General features: G+C 34.4%; 1 protein-coding gene across 1 annotated transcript in view; it reads left to right on the top strand.

Annotated features, from left to right (window-relative positions):
- Positions 1-17,119, top strand: part of LOC101895728 (prolyl 4-hydroxylase subunit alpha-1) — an 80,028-nt gene that overhangs the window by 1,670 nt on the left and 61,239 nt on the right. The gene's annotated exons all lie outside the window — the stretch shown is intronic.

Below are 17,119 nucleotides of genomic sequence, written 5' to 3'. Positions count from 1 at the left end.
TGTAACTCCTCAAAATATTTCTAATAGACCCTACAAAGTCCACATATTCTGGTTCTTCCAATGATACAAAACAACAACAGTTTAAGAGGCACTTTATAGATTTGAACACTTTACAATTTCATTAAAAAGTTTCCTAAGAAGGGAGACCATCTAAAAGCCTTCAAAAAATCAAAACCAGTAAAGTCAACTCTTAATAGACTGAGCACCTACAGAATTTTCTTCTATACATATATGAAAAGATAAATGTAAAGAAACGTGTAGAAATCAAAATCAAATATATGGATTTCGTCAATGATACATACAAATATCAGATCATTGAGGAAAAATTCACAGACATTTCTGATATTTCTTTGCGAAACAAACATATCAGATGACGAGCATTCTTTTTATAAAATAAGCAAATACCACGAATTTGCCGTATACAGTGTGAAATGAAAAAACTGCAATCAACTTCATACTGCTGTCATTTCTAAGCCACTCATCGACAGCTGTTTAAATTATTCCAGTGATAGCTCATTATATTGTTTACCAGCGTACAAAAGCATTCTGGTGAGAATTTTCCAGAAAAAAAGTTATTCGTGATGGAATTCAAGCGTGATAGTGTGATTTCTTTATATTTGGATGGAAAATCAAAACGGGTGGCTATCGTTAGAGCACACCAACATTTAAATGTGAATAAATCTTTTATGTCTCGTACCATCGCTCGTTATCGTGATACTGGTAGCGTAGCCCGACGTCAAGGAAGTGGACAGAAGAAAATAGCAACATCAGCAGAAATGGTTCGAAAAGTAAAGAAGCGACTTGATCGAAACCCGCGTCGCAGTGGCCGAAAAATGGCTCATGTGCTTAACATATCACAATATTCCATTCGGCAAATATTGAAAAATGAGCTCGAAGTAAAGCCATTGAAGTTCCAAAAAGTGCAAGAACTTACACCGCAACGAAAAGAAAATATACTCAAAAGAGTTGCTTAGCTTGGCCGAAAGTGGTGAACGTCCATGGTGATAATGTGGGCCGCCATAACAGCCGATGGTCGCTCTTCGCTCGTATTAATTGACCGTGGCATCTGAATAAATGCCGAATATAATCGCGAATATATTGTGGAGGGTGTATTAAAGCCTTGGGCACGCAAACATTTTGCCCGAAGACCTTGGACATTCCAACAGGACTCAGCACATGCCACCCAAGAATGGCTACAAAATGAGGTTCCTCGCTTCATTTCCAGTGCACAATGGCCATCAAAATCTCCAGATACCAATCCCTTGGACTATTGTGTCTGGAGTATTTTGGAAAGCAAGGTTGGCACTAAAAAATACGAAAGTGTCGATCACCTAAAGCAAGCGCTTCGCCGGGAGTGGGCCGAAATACGGCAGAGCAACATTTGGGCAGTGTGTGACGATTTCATTGGCCGTTTGAAGGCCATAATTCGTGCCAAAGGTGACCAATTCGAACAAATCTAAACTAATTCTAAAATTTGATTCTATTTCCGACACTTTTTGCTTTCATTCAATAAAATTTAAAAAAAAAATGTAAAAATTATGACGTTTGACTATGTTGCAGTTTTTTATCTCACCCTGTATATATACTTTGTTGAGTCTAAAATTATTATTTCAATGAATTACAAACGGAATGACGAACTGAATGTACCCTGTGTGGTTTAAGGTATAAAAACGCATATTTTACATGACTCGCGGTATTTATTCCAACACCATCCATCTCCATATGTGCATTTGTTTGTAACACGCAAAAGGAAACGATATAGACCCATAGTTCTTTTTGATGATCTGCATAGAATCACTTTCTGAGTTGATTTATGCATGTCCGTCCGTGCGTCTGTCCATGTATTGTTGTGGACAAAATGCAGGTTGCATTTATTATCCGATTGAGATGAACTTTTCCAAACAACATTTTTTTGGCCCAAAGACGAACCCTATTGGAGATAATCGATAAAAATTTAGATATAGCTCCCATATATATCTTCGTCCGATTTGCCTTTTATTGTGCACCAATCGTGTAATATCAGCCCGAATAGTATGGAATTTTGCACATACAACCAAATTAGGCCTGAAAATAATTATGCCAAATTTGATCGAAATCGGTTCAGATATAGCTATAGCTCCCATATATATAGTTCATCCGATTTGTTATTTTTGTCCTCCGCAGCCGTAATATGCACTCTGTCACAACAATATTTGGGGAAATATATCAAATGCAGCGCAGAAATACCTTTGCTAAATTTTATCGAGATCGGTTCAGATTTGGATATAGCTCCCATATATAACTTCATCCGATTTACCTTTTATTGTGCACCAAACGTCTAATATTTGCCCAAATGGGATGGAATTTGGCACATATGACCGAATTGAGTCTAGAAGATAGTATGCCAAATTTGGTGAAGATCGGTTCGGATATAGCGAAAGCTCCCATATATATTTTTCATCCGATTTTTTGTATTTGTTACTCACAGCCGTAATATGCTCTCCGTAACAACGATATTCAGGGAAATATATCAAATACAGCTCAGAAATACATTTGCTAAATTTTATCGAGATCGGTTCAGATTTGGATATAGCTCCCATATATATCTTTATCTGATTTCAAATTAATTTTGCACCAAATGGGCAATACAAGTCCGAATTTAAAAGATACAAATGCTTCGGTACTAGATTTTCTAAAGACTAGATTTTCTAAAGAGCATCTCTAGCTTAAAATATTCCTCGCAACAAAATCCCTTTATTTACGTGTATCATTTAAGGTCTTTTGTAAAGAACAACAAAAGGCTTAAAAAGGTTCTTTGGATTTTACCTGCTGATATCATCATCAGCATGACGTCTTTAATAGTTTTGGGTTCTCAATAAAGATCTTAATTACAATGATTGATTTATTACTGTGAGGATATGTATGTAACATTTGAAGTCATTTCAATTTAATCCAGACCAAAATAGGGCAATGAATCCTTAACCAAAGACAAGTGATGTGATTTGATTGTGACTTTTATGTCATTCATAAAAGTTCTAATTATTTTGACGTTCTTCTTTTTCTACTTTTATTGTATTGTATTGTTTTTTGTGTAATGTCTGCAACATAAATTGTTATTCTAATTTATGTCTGTGTTGTTCTAGTCACTTCCATCATCATTTGGATGAATGTCGTCATCATCCATCCATCCAGCCTAGAATACTGTATATGGGATGTTTGTTTGTTGTTACTGTTGATAGTGATTGGAGGCTGTGATAATTTCTGAGTTGTCTTAAGAACCACACACACACACACTCACTCACTCTCGCACATAAAATTGATCCGAATAGAATGAGTTCTTAAATTTTATTGTTCTCAAACGCTTAAACTATGAGTTCTTATCATTTTAATGAACTCGGTTTATTGTACTTTCGTCTAAGCCATCGTTTTATTTCTCTCCTTTCTAATTCCTCTTAGAAATCACCCATTTCATAGCTGCTGTTGTTGTTGCTGCTGCTGGTATGGTGTGAACGTAATTCTATTTTTAACCTGACTGTATTGTTTGGTCTATGGTCACGTAGACATTTATTATTGTCATCAGAGCAGAAGTCAGTGCAGGCCTAGTGGGAAATAAGACGTTAGTTGTTGTTATGTGTGTGAGTGTGGTGAAATGTCTCGATGAAATAAGAGCTTGGGCTCGAGCAGTTAATGTCAGTTGCAAGAAGAATGATAGTGTTTAGAATATGCATTTGATTTGGGATTTTATTACAATGTATTTTATCAGTTGAAGTTTTTTAATAGTGTTACCCTCCATTATTTTAATAACCTCCACCATAGAGTTGTGGAAGAATTGGTCCGATATATCCCATACAGTGTTGGTAGACATATTACAATATGCTAAGCCTGAGGAAAACGGAGGAGTGGGCCTTTATTGTCGATATGAACACTTGATAAATATACCCGAAGCTTTAATAAAATTGGGCGTTCTCTTGAAATTTCAATTTTACTGTCTAGATCTAGTGCTGATAAAAATTTAGATGTGACACGAAGTATGGCCTTCAAACGGCCAATAAAACTGTTACACGCTGCTCGAATGTTGTTCTGCGCTATTTTGGCCCATTCCCGGCGAATCCAAAATACTCCAGACACAATAGACCAACGGATTGGTATTCGGAGTTTTTTTGGTGGCCATTGTGCGCTGGAAATGTAACAACTCTTGGGTGTCGTGTGCTGAGTTCTGTTGGAATATCCAAGGTCTGCGGCAAAAATGTTTGCGTGCCCAAGGCTTTAATACACCCTCCAGAATATTTTCGCGATAATATTCGGCATTTATTCTGATGCCACGGTCGTTTAATACGAGCGAAGAGCGATCATCGGCTGTTATGGCGGCCCACACAATCACCATAGCCGGCGCTTGAGTTCTGGTGGCCAACCGAACCTGACCTCTTTGGCAAGTAAATACGATCGTTTAGTTTGTTTGCAAACTGCTGGACAACGAAGGTTTTCTCACCACTTTCGGCCAAGCGAAGCAACTTTTTAGCTCTTTTGAGTCTACTTTCTTTCTGTTGCGGAGTAAGTTCTTGCTCTTTTTGGAATTTTAACGGCTTTACCCCGAGCTCATTTTACAATATTTGCCGAATGGAATATTGCGATATGTTCAGCTCACGAGCCATTTTTCGGCCACTGCGATGCGGGGTTTCGATCAAGTCGCTTCCTAACTTTTCGAACCATTTCTGCTGATGTCGCTGGTTTCTTCCTTCCTCTTCATTGACGTCGGGCTACGCTACCAGTATCACGGCAGATTCACATTTAAATGCTGAAGTGCTCTAACGATAGCCACTTGTAGTTTTCAGCCAAATATACAGAAATCACGCTTCAATTCCCTCACGAATAACTTGTTTTCTGCTTTTGTACGCTGGCAAACAATATAATGAGCTGTCACTGGAATAATTTTAACAGCGGTCAGACGAGTGGCTTAGAAATGACAGCGGTCCGAAGTTGGTTACAGTTTTTTATCTTGCCCTGTATTATCGGAATCGGTCTTTCTTTATAAGTAAAAGGAATAATTCAATTGTAAATGTAATATTTTTATATCGTCCACCATAGTATGGAGGGTATATTAAGTTTGTCACACCGTTTGTAACACCTCGAAATACACATTTTAAACCCCACAAAATATATATATTCTTGATCAGCATAAAACTCTATGTCAATTTAGCCATGCCCGTCTATCTGTCTGTGGAAATCACTATAGCTTCCGAACGGAATAAAGTAGGTTGATTAAAATTTAACCAAAAGTTTATTTTATCTGCAGGACTTTTGGTATTGAAAATGGGTCACGTTTTCGTATGGCCCCCATATAATATCACCTCCGGTATTTAAGTGATTTAAGCGACATTATTCACCGGAAATGTTTTAAATTTGGTATTTGATGTTCGCAATGGATACTACAGCCCATGACAGAAAATTGTCTGTGCAGGTCCACGTCTTGGTATAGCCAAAATATAATGGTATCTCACTATATTTGGTATTTTTATTATCCATAAAAATGCAACGTAGGCAATAACGCTGTTCACACATTGCAATCAAAACTTTGCCATATTTTTATTTATTTTTGTAATTGTGTGCATATTGGTGTCATATTAATCAAGTGCCTGTCTGCACTGGGTATCTGTATTCTGCATCTCTTCCTGCCAGTAGAAGTGAATGTATTCCATTTTATGTATGTGTGTGTGTATTTGATTCTATTCCTGTTTTTGTTTTGTTTAGTTCTTTCGTCAACATATTAAATCATCTGAGAGAAGCATGTGCGAATTGAGAAACCAGAGAAATCCACAAAGGTCGTTGAAAAGAGAAACATTGAGGGGAAGAGAGTAACATAAGTGGAAATCATCCCTTAATAGGTGTTGTAACACATGGGTTGCGAATGTCAGAAACAGTTGTAGATAAAGAAAATGAGTTGCCATATTTAGGTTATGAAGTGAGTTTGAAGGATTCTAATTGGAATTTGGCATTTTGGTTGATTTTGTAACGGAAATCCAATTTGAATAAGACAGAATAGTTCCATTTGAATATTTTTGATTTTGGGGAAGGCATTAAAAAATTTTAAGTTTTCATTATTTTTTTTTTGCCAAACTGAATGTGAGAACTAGAAATGAATAAAATTATAAGGCGGACTTTCGCTGAGGAAGTAGCGGACACTTGCTAATAATTTTTATAAAAACCGGTCCTTAACCCCACTCAAATATCAGATAAAAAACTGCAACAAAGTTAAATGCCATAATATTGACAATTTTTTTTTTAAATTTTATTGAATGAAAGCAAAAAAATGTGGGAAATAGCATCAAGTTTTAGAATAAATTTAGATTTGTTCGAATTGGTCACCTTTGGCCGCGCTTGAGTTCTGGTGGCCAACCGAATGTGCACATTACCAGGTTACCTCTTTGGCAAGTAAACAAGATCATTTTGTTTGTTTACAATCTGCTGGACAACGAATGTTTTCTCATAGGAAAAAACCAAAATCGGCAGTTCACCACTTTCGGTCAAGCGAAGCAATTCTTTAGATCTTTTGAGTCTATTTTCTTTTTGTTGCGGTGTAAGTTCTTGCGCTTTTTGGAATTTCAATGGCTTTACTCTCATTTTTCAATATTTGCCGAATGGAATATTGCAACATGTTCAGCTCACAAGCCATTTTTCGGTCACTGCGACGCGGGTTTCGGTCAAGTCGCTTCTTTACTTTTCGAACCATTTCTGCTGATGTTGCTTTTTTTCCGTCCACTTCCTTGACTTCGGGCTAGGGTAACGAGCGATGGTACGAAACACAAAATATTTATTCAATGCTGGAGTGTTCTAACGATAGCCCCGCGTGAATTCCATCTCCAATAACTTTTTTTCTGAAAAATTCTCACCGAAATGCTTTTGCACGCTTTTAAACAATATAATGAGCTGTCACTGGCATAATTTTGGCAGCTCTCGGACGAGTGGCTTAGAAATGACAGCAGTCTGAAGTTGAAGTTTGTTCATCTCACCCCGAACATTGGTGTCCACTATGAATCCCATCTACAAAATTGCATTCCAATGATTGAAAAATTGTGGTTTTGAAAAAATTTTGGCAAACTTGGTAAAGCTCAATATTTCTATATGGAATCTGGTGTCAAAGATGTCCTAAAAAGCTAACTAAGCTCAAACCATAGCTGATGATACGCGTTGTACGACAAATCAACTGACACTTTCTAAATATTTTTTTAAAAGTACAGCAACCTGTAATGGAGAAATGAAAATTTGCATATATTTTTGCAATGCTGTGAAAAAATGAGTTCCTGCCAATTTTTTAGATTAGTAAAAATCGCGCATTTTCATGATATAATATTTTCTGCATTTCAATACATAATAATAGGACCCACATATTACTATATTCACATGAACTAAAATTATCTAATTTAAAGAGTAAACACGAAATAACCTTGACTTTTAACAAATACCTGCAGCTACCAACCATCTCATCTAACTCATTACTCATTTTATCTATCTCTCTCCAGTCCCGCTGAATGACAACACCAAACAAAAACTTTTATTTTCAAATCAATTACAATTAAAATAACATCAATATTAACTCTAATCAAAATTCAACAACTTTGGCAAACTTTTGTGTTTTCGTTTTCTCATCTTCGCCTTCTATCGCTATCATCTGTCGAGGCGCATTATTTGGGCACATCTAAGCAGCCACCGATCTTGATACGGACAAACTGTCTGTCAGTTAGTTGTAAAAACGTGCAACAAACATTGTTTTCCTAATGACATACTGACTGCTTGGCTGACTGACTGGCATACCGGCTCTACCGCTGTCAGTTTCCATATTCATCATGAAAAATGTTAAAATACCACACGACACGCTGACGATGGTCATTATCACGTCTCTGACTATAAATAGTTAAGAAAAAACATTACTAAAATTGTTAATAGAAAATGAATAAGAAACAACAACAACAAAGTGTTTTTTGCTAATTTCTTTGATACAAAAAAATGAACATCACCTCTTGAAGATGAGTTGAGAGCGTACGGATGCAATTGTAAATTACCTTGAATGTTTTTTGCTGGTCGCGGTGTTATGAACATAAATTAATAGTGGGTACATTGGGCCGTATGGTTGTATTCGTCAAAATATCCCCACGATTTGTTAAATGTAATTTAAAATTGGTGAGATAAAAAAATTGCAACAAAGTCAAACGCCATCATTTTTAATTTTTTTTAAACTTTATTGAATGAAACCAAAAAAATGCATCAAATTTTAAAATAAGTTTATATTTGTTCGAATTGTTCGCCTTTAGCACGAATTATGGCCTTCAAACAGCCAATGAAACGACACACGCTGCCTGAATGCTGCTCTGCGGTTCTTTGGCCCATTTCCGGCGAAGCACTTGCTTGAGGTGATCGACACTTTGGTATTTTTTAGTGCCAACCTTGCTTTCCAAAATACTCCAGACACAATAGTCCAAGGGATTGATATCCAGAGATTTTTGTGGCCATTGGCGGTGGAAATGAAGCGAGGATATTCATTTTGTAACGATTCTTGGGTGGCGCGTGCTGAGTGCGATGGTGCTGAGTCCTGTTGGAATGTCCAAGGCCTGCGGCCAAAATGTTTGCGTGCCCAAGACTTTAATACACCCTCCAGAATATTTTCACGATAATATTCGGCATTTATTCTGGTGCCACGGTCGATTAATACGATTTATACCATCGGTTGTTATGGCGGCCCACACCATCACCATGGCAGGTGCTTGAGTTCTGGTGGCCAACCGAATTTCAATGGCTTTATTCCCAGCTCATTTTTCAAAATTTGCCGAATGGAATATTGCGATATGTTCAGCTCACGAGCCACTCCGACGCGGGTTTCGACATTTCATTACTTACATAATTTTACATTTTGGACTTTGTGCGGGAGGCACCACAAGCCATATTGCTTATTTTAAACGAAGTACAGGGTTGCCCATATTCGACGGACCCATCTGGCAACGCCATAACTTTTGAAAGAGATATCACATCGCTTAATGACATACCGCGTTTGAAGCATCAGTCCAAGCGGATTTTTACCATGAACCAATACACGCCACGCGAGCGCTCTGAAATAGTTGAAATTTACAAGAAGTCAATTGTGAAAACTCAACGTGCTTTTAAAACATTAAAAAAAATGTGAGAAGTGCGCCTTCTAAGAACACCATTAAGCGTTTATACGAAAAATTTTCGGCTGGTAAGGCTCTTTCTAATCCGAAGAGGCCATATAAAAGTCGACCAAGGCGATCGGCCGAGAATATCGCTGCCGTACGAACCAGTGTTGAGAGGTCCCCAAGAACATCCCAAAAACGCCGTTCTCAGCAGTTGGGCATGGCTCGGTCCACTTTACAACGGATTCTTCGCATTGATTTGCATTTGTTCCCGTACAAAATTCAATTGACGCAAAGAATGTTGCCTGCGGAAAAGCCTCGTCGATTGGAATGGATCCAAAGGGCCCAAAGGTCCGTCGAATATGGGCAACCCTGTACAAAATTTCAGCCAAAATGGGGCCTACTTTCATTTTCTGCGAGAGATACGATTTTTTTTTAAATTTCATCTTTTATAGAGCTTAGCAGAGCTAAAGACTCCCGCAGAATTTGCCACTCGAAGAAGAGTGAGTATTTCTCAATTCGTTTTCGAGTGGTACTAAAATTCTCTGGAAGTGAGCAGATACTACTCTTGCCGAGTAGTCTTTTAGTTTTTCTCATACCGTCGTTTTATTTCCATTTTTTCGTTGCAAACGAAACAGGACTTCCGTCAATTTTTACCAGGCACGTGGCATCGTCTTGTCGAAACCAAATGTCATTCATGTCAAGCTATTTTATTTTTCCGGCGATAGGTCCCCTCAGTATTGACGGATATTGTCTTTAACAGCTGAAAGAGCCTGAGGCTTGTAGACATAAAACCGCGACTTAAAAAAGCCCCACAAGAAGAAGTCTGGAGAGGACAAATTAGGCGATCTTGCTGGCCCTGTTGGAACCACATGTTTTTCAATCCCAACTCATCAAGTTGTGGCAAAAATAAGTCGTTGATCATTACTTAGTAGCGTTCACCATTCACAGTAACCTTTTTGCCCGCGATGTCTTCGAAGAAAAAACGTCCGTTGATTCCTTCAGCGAAAACAACACACTGTACAGTGTAATCGTACGCGTGAAGCGTAAATTTTGCTTATTTACACACCCGCCAAAATAGAAATGCGCTTCATACCTAATGATTATTTTTGATAAAAAATCATCATCTTCTTCTTGGTGGTGATTAAGAGTAGCTTGAGCATATTTTAGACGCGATTGGCGGTCAGCAGCTAAAAGCTGATGCACCATCTGTCCTTTGTACGGAAACATTTTCAAATATTGTACCAAAATTCTTGTATCAAATGACACCTCGGCTACAGCAGCAATATTCTCGGCAGAATGGATACTCCGGTAACATTGCTTATTAACTTGTATTTCGCATTTTTTGTCCTTATTTTTTTTCACGACAATAACTTTCGATATGACCTATTATTCTACACTGCCAGTAACTACAACAGTGTGTACATACTTATGTATATATGATGTATGTGTACTTATGTCTGTTTGTCTTTACTAAGTACAATACATTATATCTACATGTAAATAACTGGTTTTCCTTATAAAAAGTTGCAACTGAAACTTCACCGAGAGATTGTAATCAATAATAAAAAAAAAATATTGAATCATCACCAAAGAAATACAAAAAAACACAACCTTAAACTTTTTCCTCAATCCGACAAAAGCAATGAATTTGACTTTATTTGGAATGTTCAATAACAAACAGTTTTTCAGACATTTATGGATAAATGACACTTTTACTTTCATAACAACAACTCCATTTAAGATATAGAAAGTGCATGGAAATTCGAATGCGGGGTAAAGAGTATTCTTAAAGTAAATTAGCTTTAGAGGATAATTAAAAAAAATAGAGGACCTATTTTGAAGAAACTCAAATTTTTTAGAAGAGATATCTTTAATTCCAGAAAGAAGACAAAGGAACCTCCGAGGTCTTCTTTCATCTTTAGAAATTATATATTTTGTTTATATTATTTTACTATTTTTTTTTAAATATTTTTTTCATATTTACATTTTATTCTTGTTTCATTATTAACACCCCAACCTGTTTTATTTTTTGTGTTTGCCAATTTATTCCCACCCCTTCAGGTTTGATTTTATGAAAGAAAATGAAATATGACAAACCCAAAAGATTTACGCGGTTATTGTTTTTGGCCACGGATGGTTACTGAGTCATATCTTAAGCACTGGTCATCAACACCATAATTATCGTCCGCATCATTATCATCTTTAGCGGTGTTATGCCAATAATTATGTTCATATGTATGTATGTAGGTATGTTTCTTATCGTGTTCTCATCTTACTGTGGTCTTGTCGTTCAATGTTAAGGCGGTGCTGGATCAAAACACAGGCATCACCACATTTGGCCAAATTACAAAGACACGCGATTTCATTCGACACATGGGAGTGTATTGTCGCGGTTCGGTAGATATCATGCACCAGCTCATCATCCACTTCGTCCACACCAGACTACAACTTGTTTGCCTTTTCAATTCAATTGTCACAAGTGAATGAAAGCCGGCCAACGCAGTTGACCATCTCGAGTGTTGGCCTTCAAGTTGGGCGTAAAGCAAAACACTTTCATTTCAAGTCAGACGTCAGATAATTTGTCTACTTCAAATCTGGGCGTTTTGAATCCGCTCGCCAAATTGTCTAAAGATTTGATATCACAAAACATAAAGCGAAAAATTATAATTATTTTGATCCTAAGCATTTTAATTTCTGATAACAATTTTGCCAAAATGTCACCTCTTTTTGATAATGCTAAATTGAGTTGTGTGATTTTTTTGCTAATTGGATTACCCGCTAAGCAGGTATATATAACAGTAACAGAATTAGTATACCCTCCACCAAAGGAGGGTATATTAACTTTGTCATTCCGTTTGTAACATCCCTAAATATTCATCGTAGACCCCATAAAGTATATATATTCATAATAAGCATAAAATTCTACGTCGATTTAACGATGTCCGTCTGCCTGTCTCTCCTTTGGTCTGTTGAAATTACGATACAGCGCACCTTAATTGACGTAAACCTTCAAAATTTGGCAGAACAATTTTTATTGTGTCTACGATGGTTGGGATTGAAAATAAGGTATATCTGTCCACGTATTATATTATATTATATTATATTTATATATATTATATTATATTATATTATATTATATTATATTATATTATATTATATTATATTTATTATATTATATTATATTATATTATATTATATTATATTATATTATATTATATTATATATATTATTATATTATATTATATTATATTATATTATATTATATTATATTATATTATATTATATTATATTATATTATATTATATTATATTATATTATATTATATTATATTATAGTATATTAATATTATTATATTATATTATATTATATTATATTATATTATATTATATTATATTAGATTATATTATATATATTATATTATTATATATATTATATTATATTATATTATATTATTTATATTATATTTATTATATTATATTATATATATTATATTATATTATATATTATATTATATTATATTATATTATATTATATTATATATATTATATTATATTATATTATATTATATTATATTATATTATATTATATTATATTATATTATATATTATATTATATTATATTATATTATATTATTATTATATTATATTATATTATATTTATATTATATTATATTATATTATATTATATTATATTATATTATATTATATTATATTATATTATATTATATTATATTATATTATATTATATTATATTATATATATTATATTATATTATATTATATTATATTATATTATATTATATTATATTATATTATATATATTATATTATATTATATTATATTATATTATATTATATTATATTATATTATATTATATTATATTATATTATATTATATTATATTATATTATATTATATTATATTATATTATATTATATTATATTATATTATATTATATTATATTATATTATATTATATTATATTATATTATATTATATTATATTATATTATATTATATTATATTATATTATATTATATTATATTATATTATATTATATTATATTATATTATATTATATTATATTATATTATATTATATTATATTATATTATATTATATTATATTATATTATATTATATTATATTATATTATATTATATTATATATTATATTATATTATATTATATTATATTATATTATATTATATTATATTATATTATATTAGTATGCCATATAACGGTACATCCCAATATTCGGTATTTTGATGATTTTTACCACATTTTTCCATTTGTCTAAAAATTGGTATTTGTAGGTCATAATGGGTTCTAAGTCGTGTGGCGAAAATTGTATGTAAGATCCATGTTTTGGTATGGCCCCCATATAACGGACCTCCCGATATTCGGTATTTTGATGATTTTTGCCACATTTTTTACGGATTTGTCTAAAAATTGGTATTTGTAGGGTATAATGGGTTCTAGGTCGTGTGGCGAAACATTCAATGTATTGGTCCACGTTTTTGTATAGACCCCATAAAACGGTACCTCCCGATATTCGGTATTTTTATAATTTTTCCCAATTTTTTTTTTCCCAGAAAGCGAAGCGCTTGCTTGAGGTGCTCGACAGTTTGGTAATTTTTTTGTGCCAACCTTGCTTTCCAAAATACTCCAGACACAAAAGTCCAAGGCTTTAATACACCCTCCAGAATATTTTTGCGATAATATTCGGCATTTATTCTGATGCCACGGTCGATTAATAGCGACCACCGGCTGTTATGGCTGCCCACACCATTACCATGGCCGGCGCTTGAGTTCTGGTGGCCAACCGAAAGTGAACATTTCCAGCTGACCTCTTTGGCAAGTGAACACGATCATTTTGTTTGTTTACAAACTGCTGGACAACGAATGTTTTCTCATCGGAGAAAACCGAATTCTAACGATAGCCACTTGTGGTTTTCCAGCCAAATATAAAGAAATCACACTATCATACCTAAATTCCATCACGAATAACTTTTTTTCTGGAAAATTCTAATCAAAATACTTTTGTACGCTTGTAAAAAATGTAATGAGCTGTCACTGAAAGAATTGTAACAGCTGTCGGATGAGTGGCTTAGAAATGACAGCAGTCTAAAATTGGTTGCAGTTTTTTCATCTCACCCTTTATATACCGACAACACTTTTTACAAACGGATTGATTTTTTTTAAACGGAACAAACCTAATGTACTCTTAGTTATATGGCTTACTTCCTGAACTTTATTATATATTTTAAACTCATCTTTATTTAGATCTTTGTAATAGACGTACTTTGTCAACGGCTTGAAAAACAACATCAAACATATGTTTTGACACGTATTAATATTTCCCATTTTCGCTAACGAAGTAGCAGCTTGCTAGTAATCTATAACTAAATTACTATTATGAAGCATTCTTTTATGACATGTCATAAACTTAAGTTTTTAAACATCCATTGTATTTTTGCAAAATATTTCATGCAACCTAGTTGACTTTTCAACGGCACACAAAGCCACAATACCTTTGTTGCATTTCATTGGTGACTTCACCTCGAGAATAAAAAAAAATATTTTGTTTTTCAATTGTGGCCAGGCTACCAGTTGCCACGTCTGCTGTAGATGCAACAGCCAACCAATAAATGTAAAAATATTCATATTTATCGGCAATGAAAGGTTAACTTTAGCATGTTGTTGACTATTGTTAAATGTCAGCAGTGATATGTGTCAAACGAACAATAAGAAAAACAAAAAAAAAAAAAAAAACAAATAACGAGGAAGCCAACTACCAAAATAGAGATGCTTCAAACCCTGATGTTGTCATGCCATTTATAAATAAGTAAAAAATGCTACACCACTGACAAGCCTCTACCAAATGGTTTGACTCCACAGGGCGAAAATATAATTTTAAATCGAACAAGTAAAAAATCAGTTAGTTCGGCCGGTCCCAACTCGTATACCCTACACTATTTGGAACGAATTTGAAAATTTTCAAAAATAATAAAAACCGTTAAAATCTTAAAAATACAAAATAGAGGAAGTTGCCGTCATATTGAGGAATACACGAAGACGTGGACTGGCAAATTTTCTGTCATACACTGTAATACCCATTAGAAACATCAAATATCAATTTTGAAATAATTCCGGCATAAAAAACCGAACATAGGGATGTACCGATATATGGGGGCTATGCGAAGACGACTTGGACCTGCATAGAAACTTTTCTGTCATAGACTGCATTACCCATAAAGGACTTCAAATACGGAATTTGAATTAATTCTGGTGAAATAAAATACCGAATACTGTTGTATGCAGGTTATACGATATCGTGGATCGATAGAGTCCATCTTCGAACTAGACCTGCCTGCAGACAGAAGACTGACCTGTGCAAAGCTTCCTAAATCGTCTTAGAATTGTACGCAAATCAAGTATATGAAGGGTGAGACAAAAAAACTGCAACCAAATTCAGACTGCTGTCATTTCTAAGATACTGGTCCGACAGCTGTAAAAATTATTCCAGTGACTGCTTTTTGATGAGAATTTTCCAGAAAAAATTTATTCGTATTGGAATTCAAGCGTGATAGTGTGATTTATTTATATTTGGCTGGAAAACCACAAGTGGTTCGTGAGCTGAACATATCGCAATATTCCATTCGACGAATATTGAAAAATGAGCTCGGGGTAAAGTCATTGAAATTCCAAAAAGTGTAAGAACTTACACCGCAACAGAAAGACAATAGACTCAAAAGAGCTAAAGAGTTGTTTCGCTTGGCCGAAAGTGGTGAACTGTCGAATTCAGTTTTCTCCAATGAGTAAACATTCGTTGTCCAGCAGTTTGTAAACAAACAAAATTATCGTGTTTACATGCCAAAGAGGTCAGCTGAAAATGTGCACCTTCGGTTGGCCACCAGAACTCAAGCGTCGGCCATGGTGATGGTGTGGGCCGCCATAACAGCCGATGGTCGCTCGTTGCTGGTATTAATCGACTGAATAAATGCCGAATATTATTGCGAAAATATTCTGGAGGGTGTATTAAAGCCTTGGGCATGCAAACATTTTGGCCGCAGTCCTGGGACATTCCAACAGGACTCAGCACGCGCCACCCAAGAATGGTTATAAAATGAGGTTCCTCGCTTCATTTCCAGCGCACAATGGCCACCAAAATCTCCCGATACCAATCCGTTGGACTATTGTTTCTGGAGTATTTTGGAAAAATTTAGTTGGCACTAAAAAATACGAACGTGTCGATTACCTCAAGCGCTTCGCCGGGAATGAGCCAAAATGCCGCAGAGCAACATTCGGGCAGCGTGTGACGTTTTCATTGGCCGTCTTAAGGCCGTAATTCGTGCCAAAGGTGACCTATTCGAACAAATCTAAACTTATTCTAAAAGTTTATGCTATTTCCGGACTTTTTTGCTTTCATTCAATAAAATTTAGAAACAAAAATGTGAAAATTATGACATTTGACTTTGTTGCAATTTTTTCATCTCACCCTGTATATATTTTTTTAGGTCTACAATTATTATTTCGATGACTTACAAACGGAATGACGAACTTAATATACCGTCCATACCATGCATGGTGGAGGGCATAAAAATTGTTATAAATGTAAAAAAAGCCTCTGCCAAATGTTTTGACCAAAGGGCGAAAATATAATTTTAAACAGAACATTTGTTATATTATTTAAAAAAGCCGAAGAAGAGATCGATTTCTTAAAAAGAGCCATATTTTAATGTGATATTAAAACACAGATAGGGTTAGCACATAGTCGGTTTTAAGCTCTTCAAACGACACCACACTTATTTATCAAAGTGTCAAGTGAATTACTCTTTCCTCGCAAACAATTGACCCTAATGACAATATATCACAAATTATTAACTATTAATTTAATTTGAATATTTTATACTTTATTTAAAATTCTATTTGCAAATGACATTATTTTGTGTTGCTACCTACTTCTCTCCTCCTTTTTCCACATTATAATTCGAATTTTATTT

Source organism: Musca domestica, unplaced genomic scaffold (genome assembly GCF_030504385.1).
Source record: "Musca domestica strain aabys unplaced genomic scaffold, Musca_domestica.polishedcontigs.V.1.1 1, whole genome shotgun sequence".
In the NCBI taxonomy this organism is placed as follows: Eukaryota; Metazoa; Arthropoda; class Insecta; order Diptera; family Muscidae; genus Musca; species Musca domestica.
Note: the sequence above shows the minus strand (reverse complement) of the source record. Positions and strands in the feature narration are given on the sequence as shown.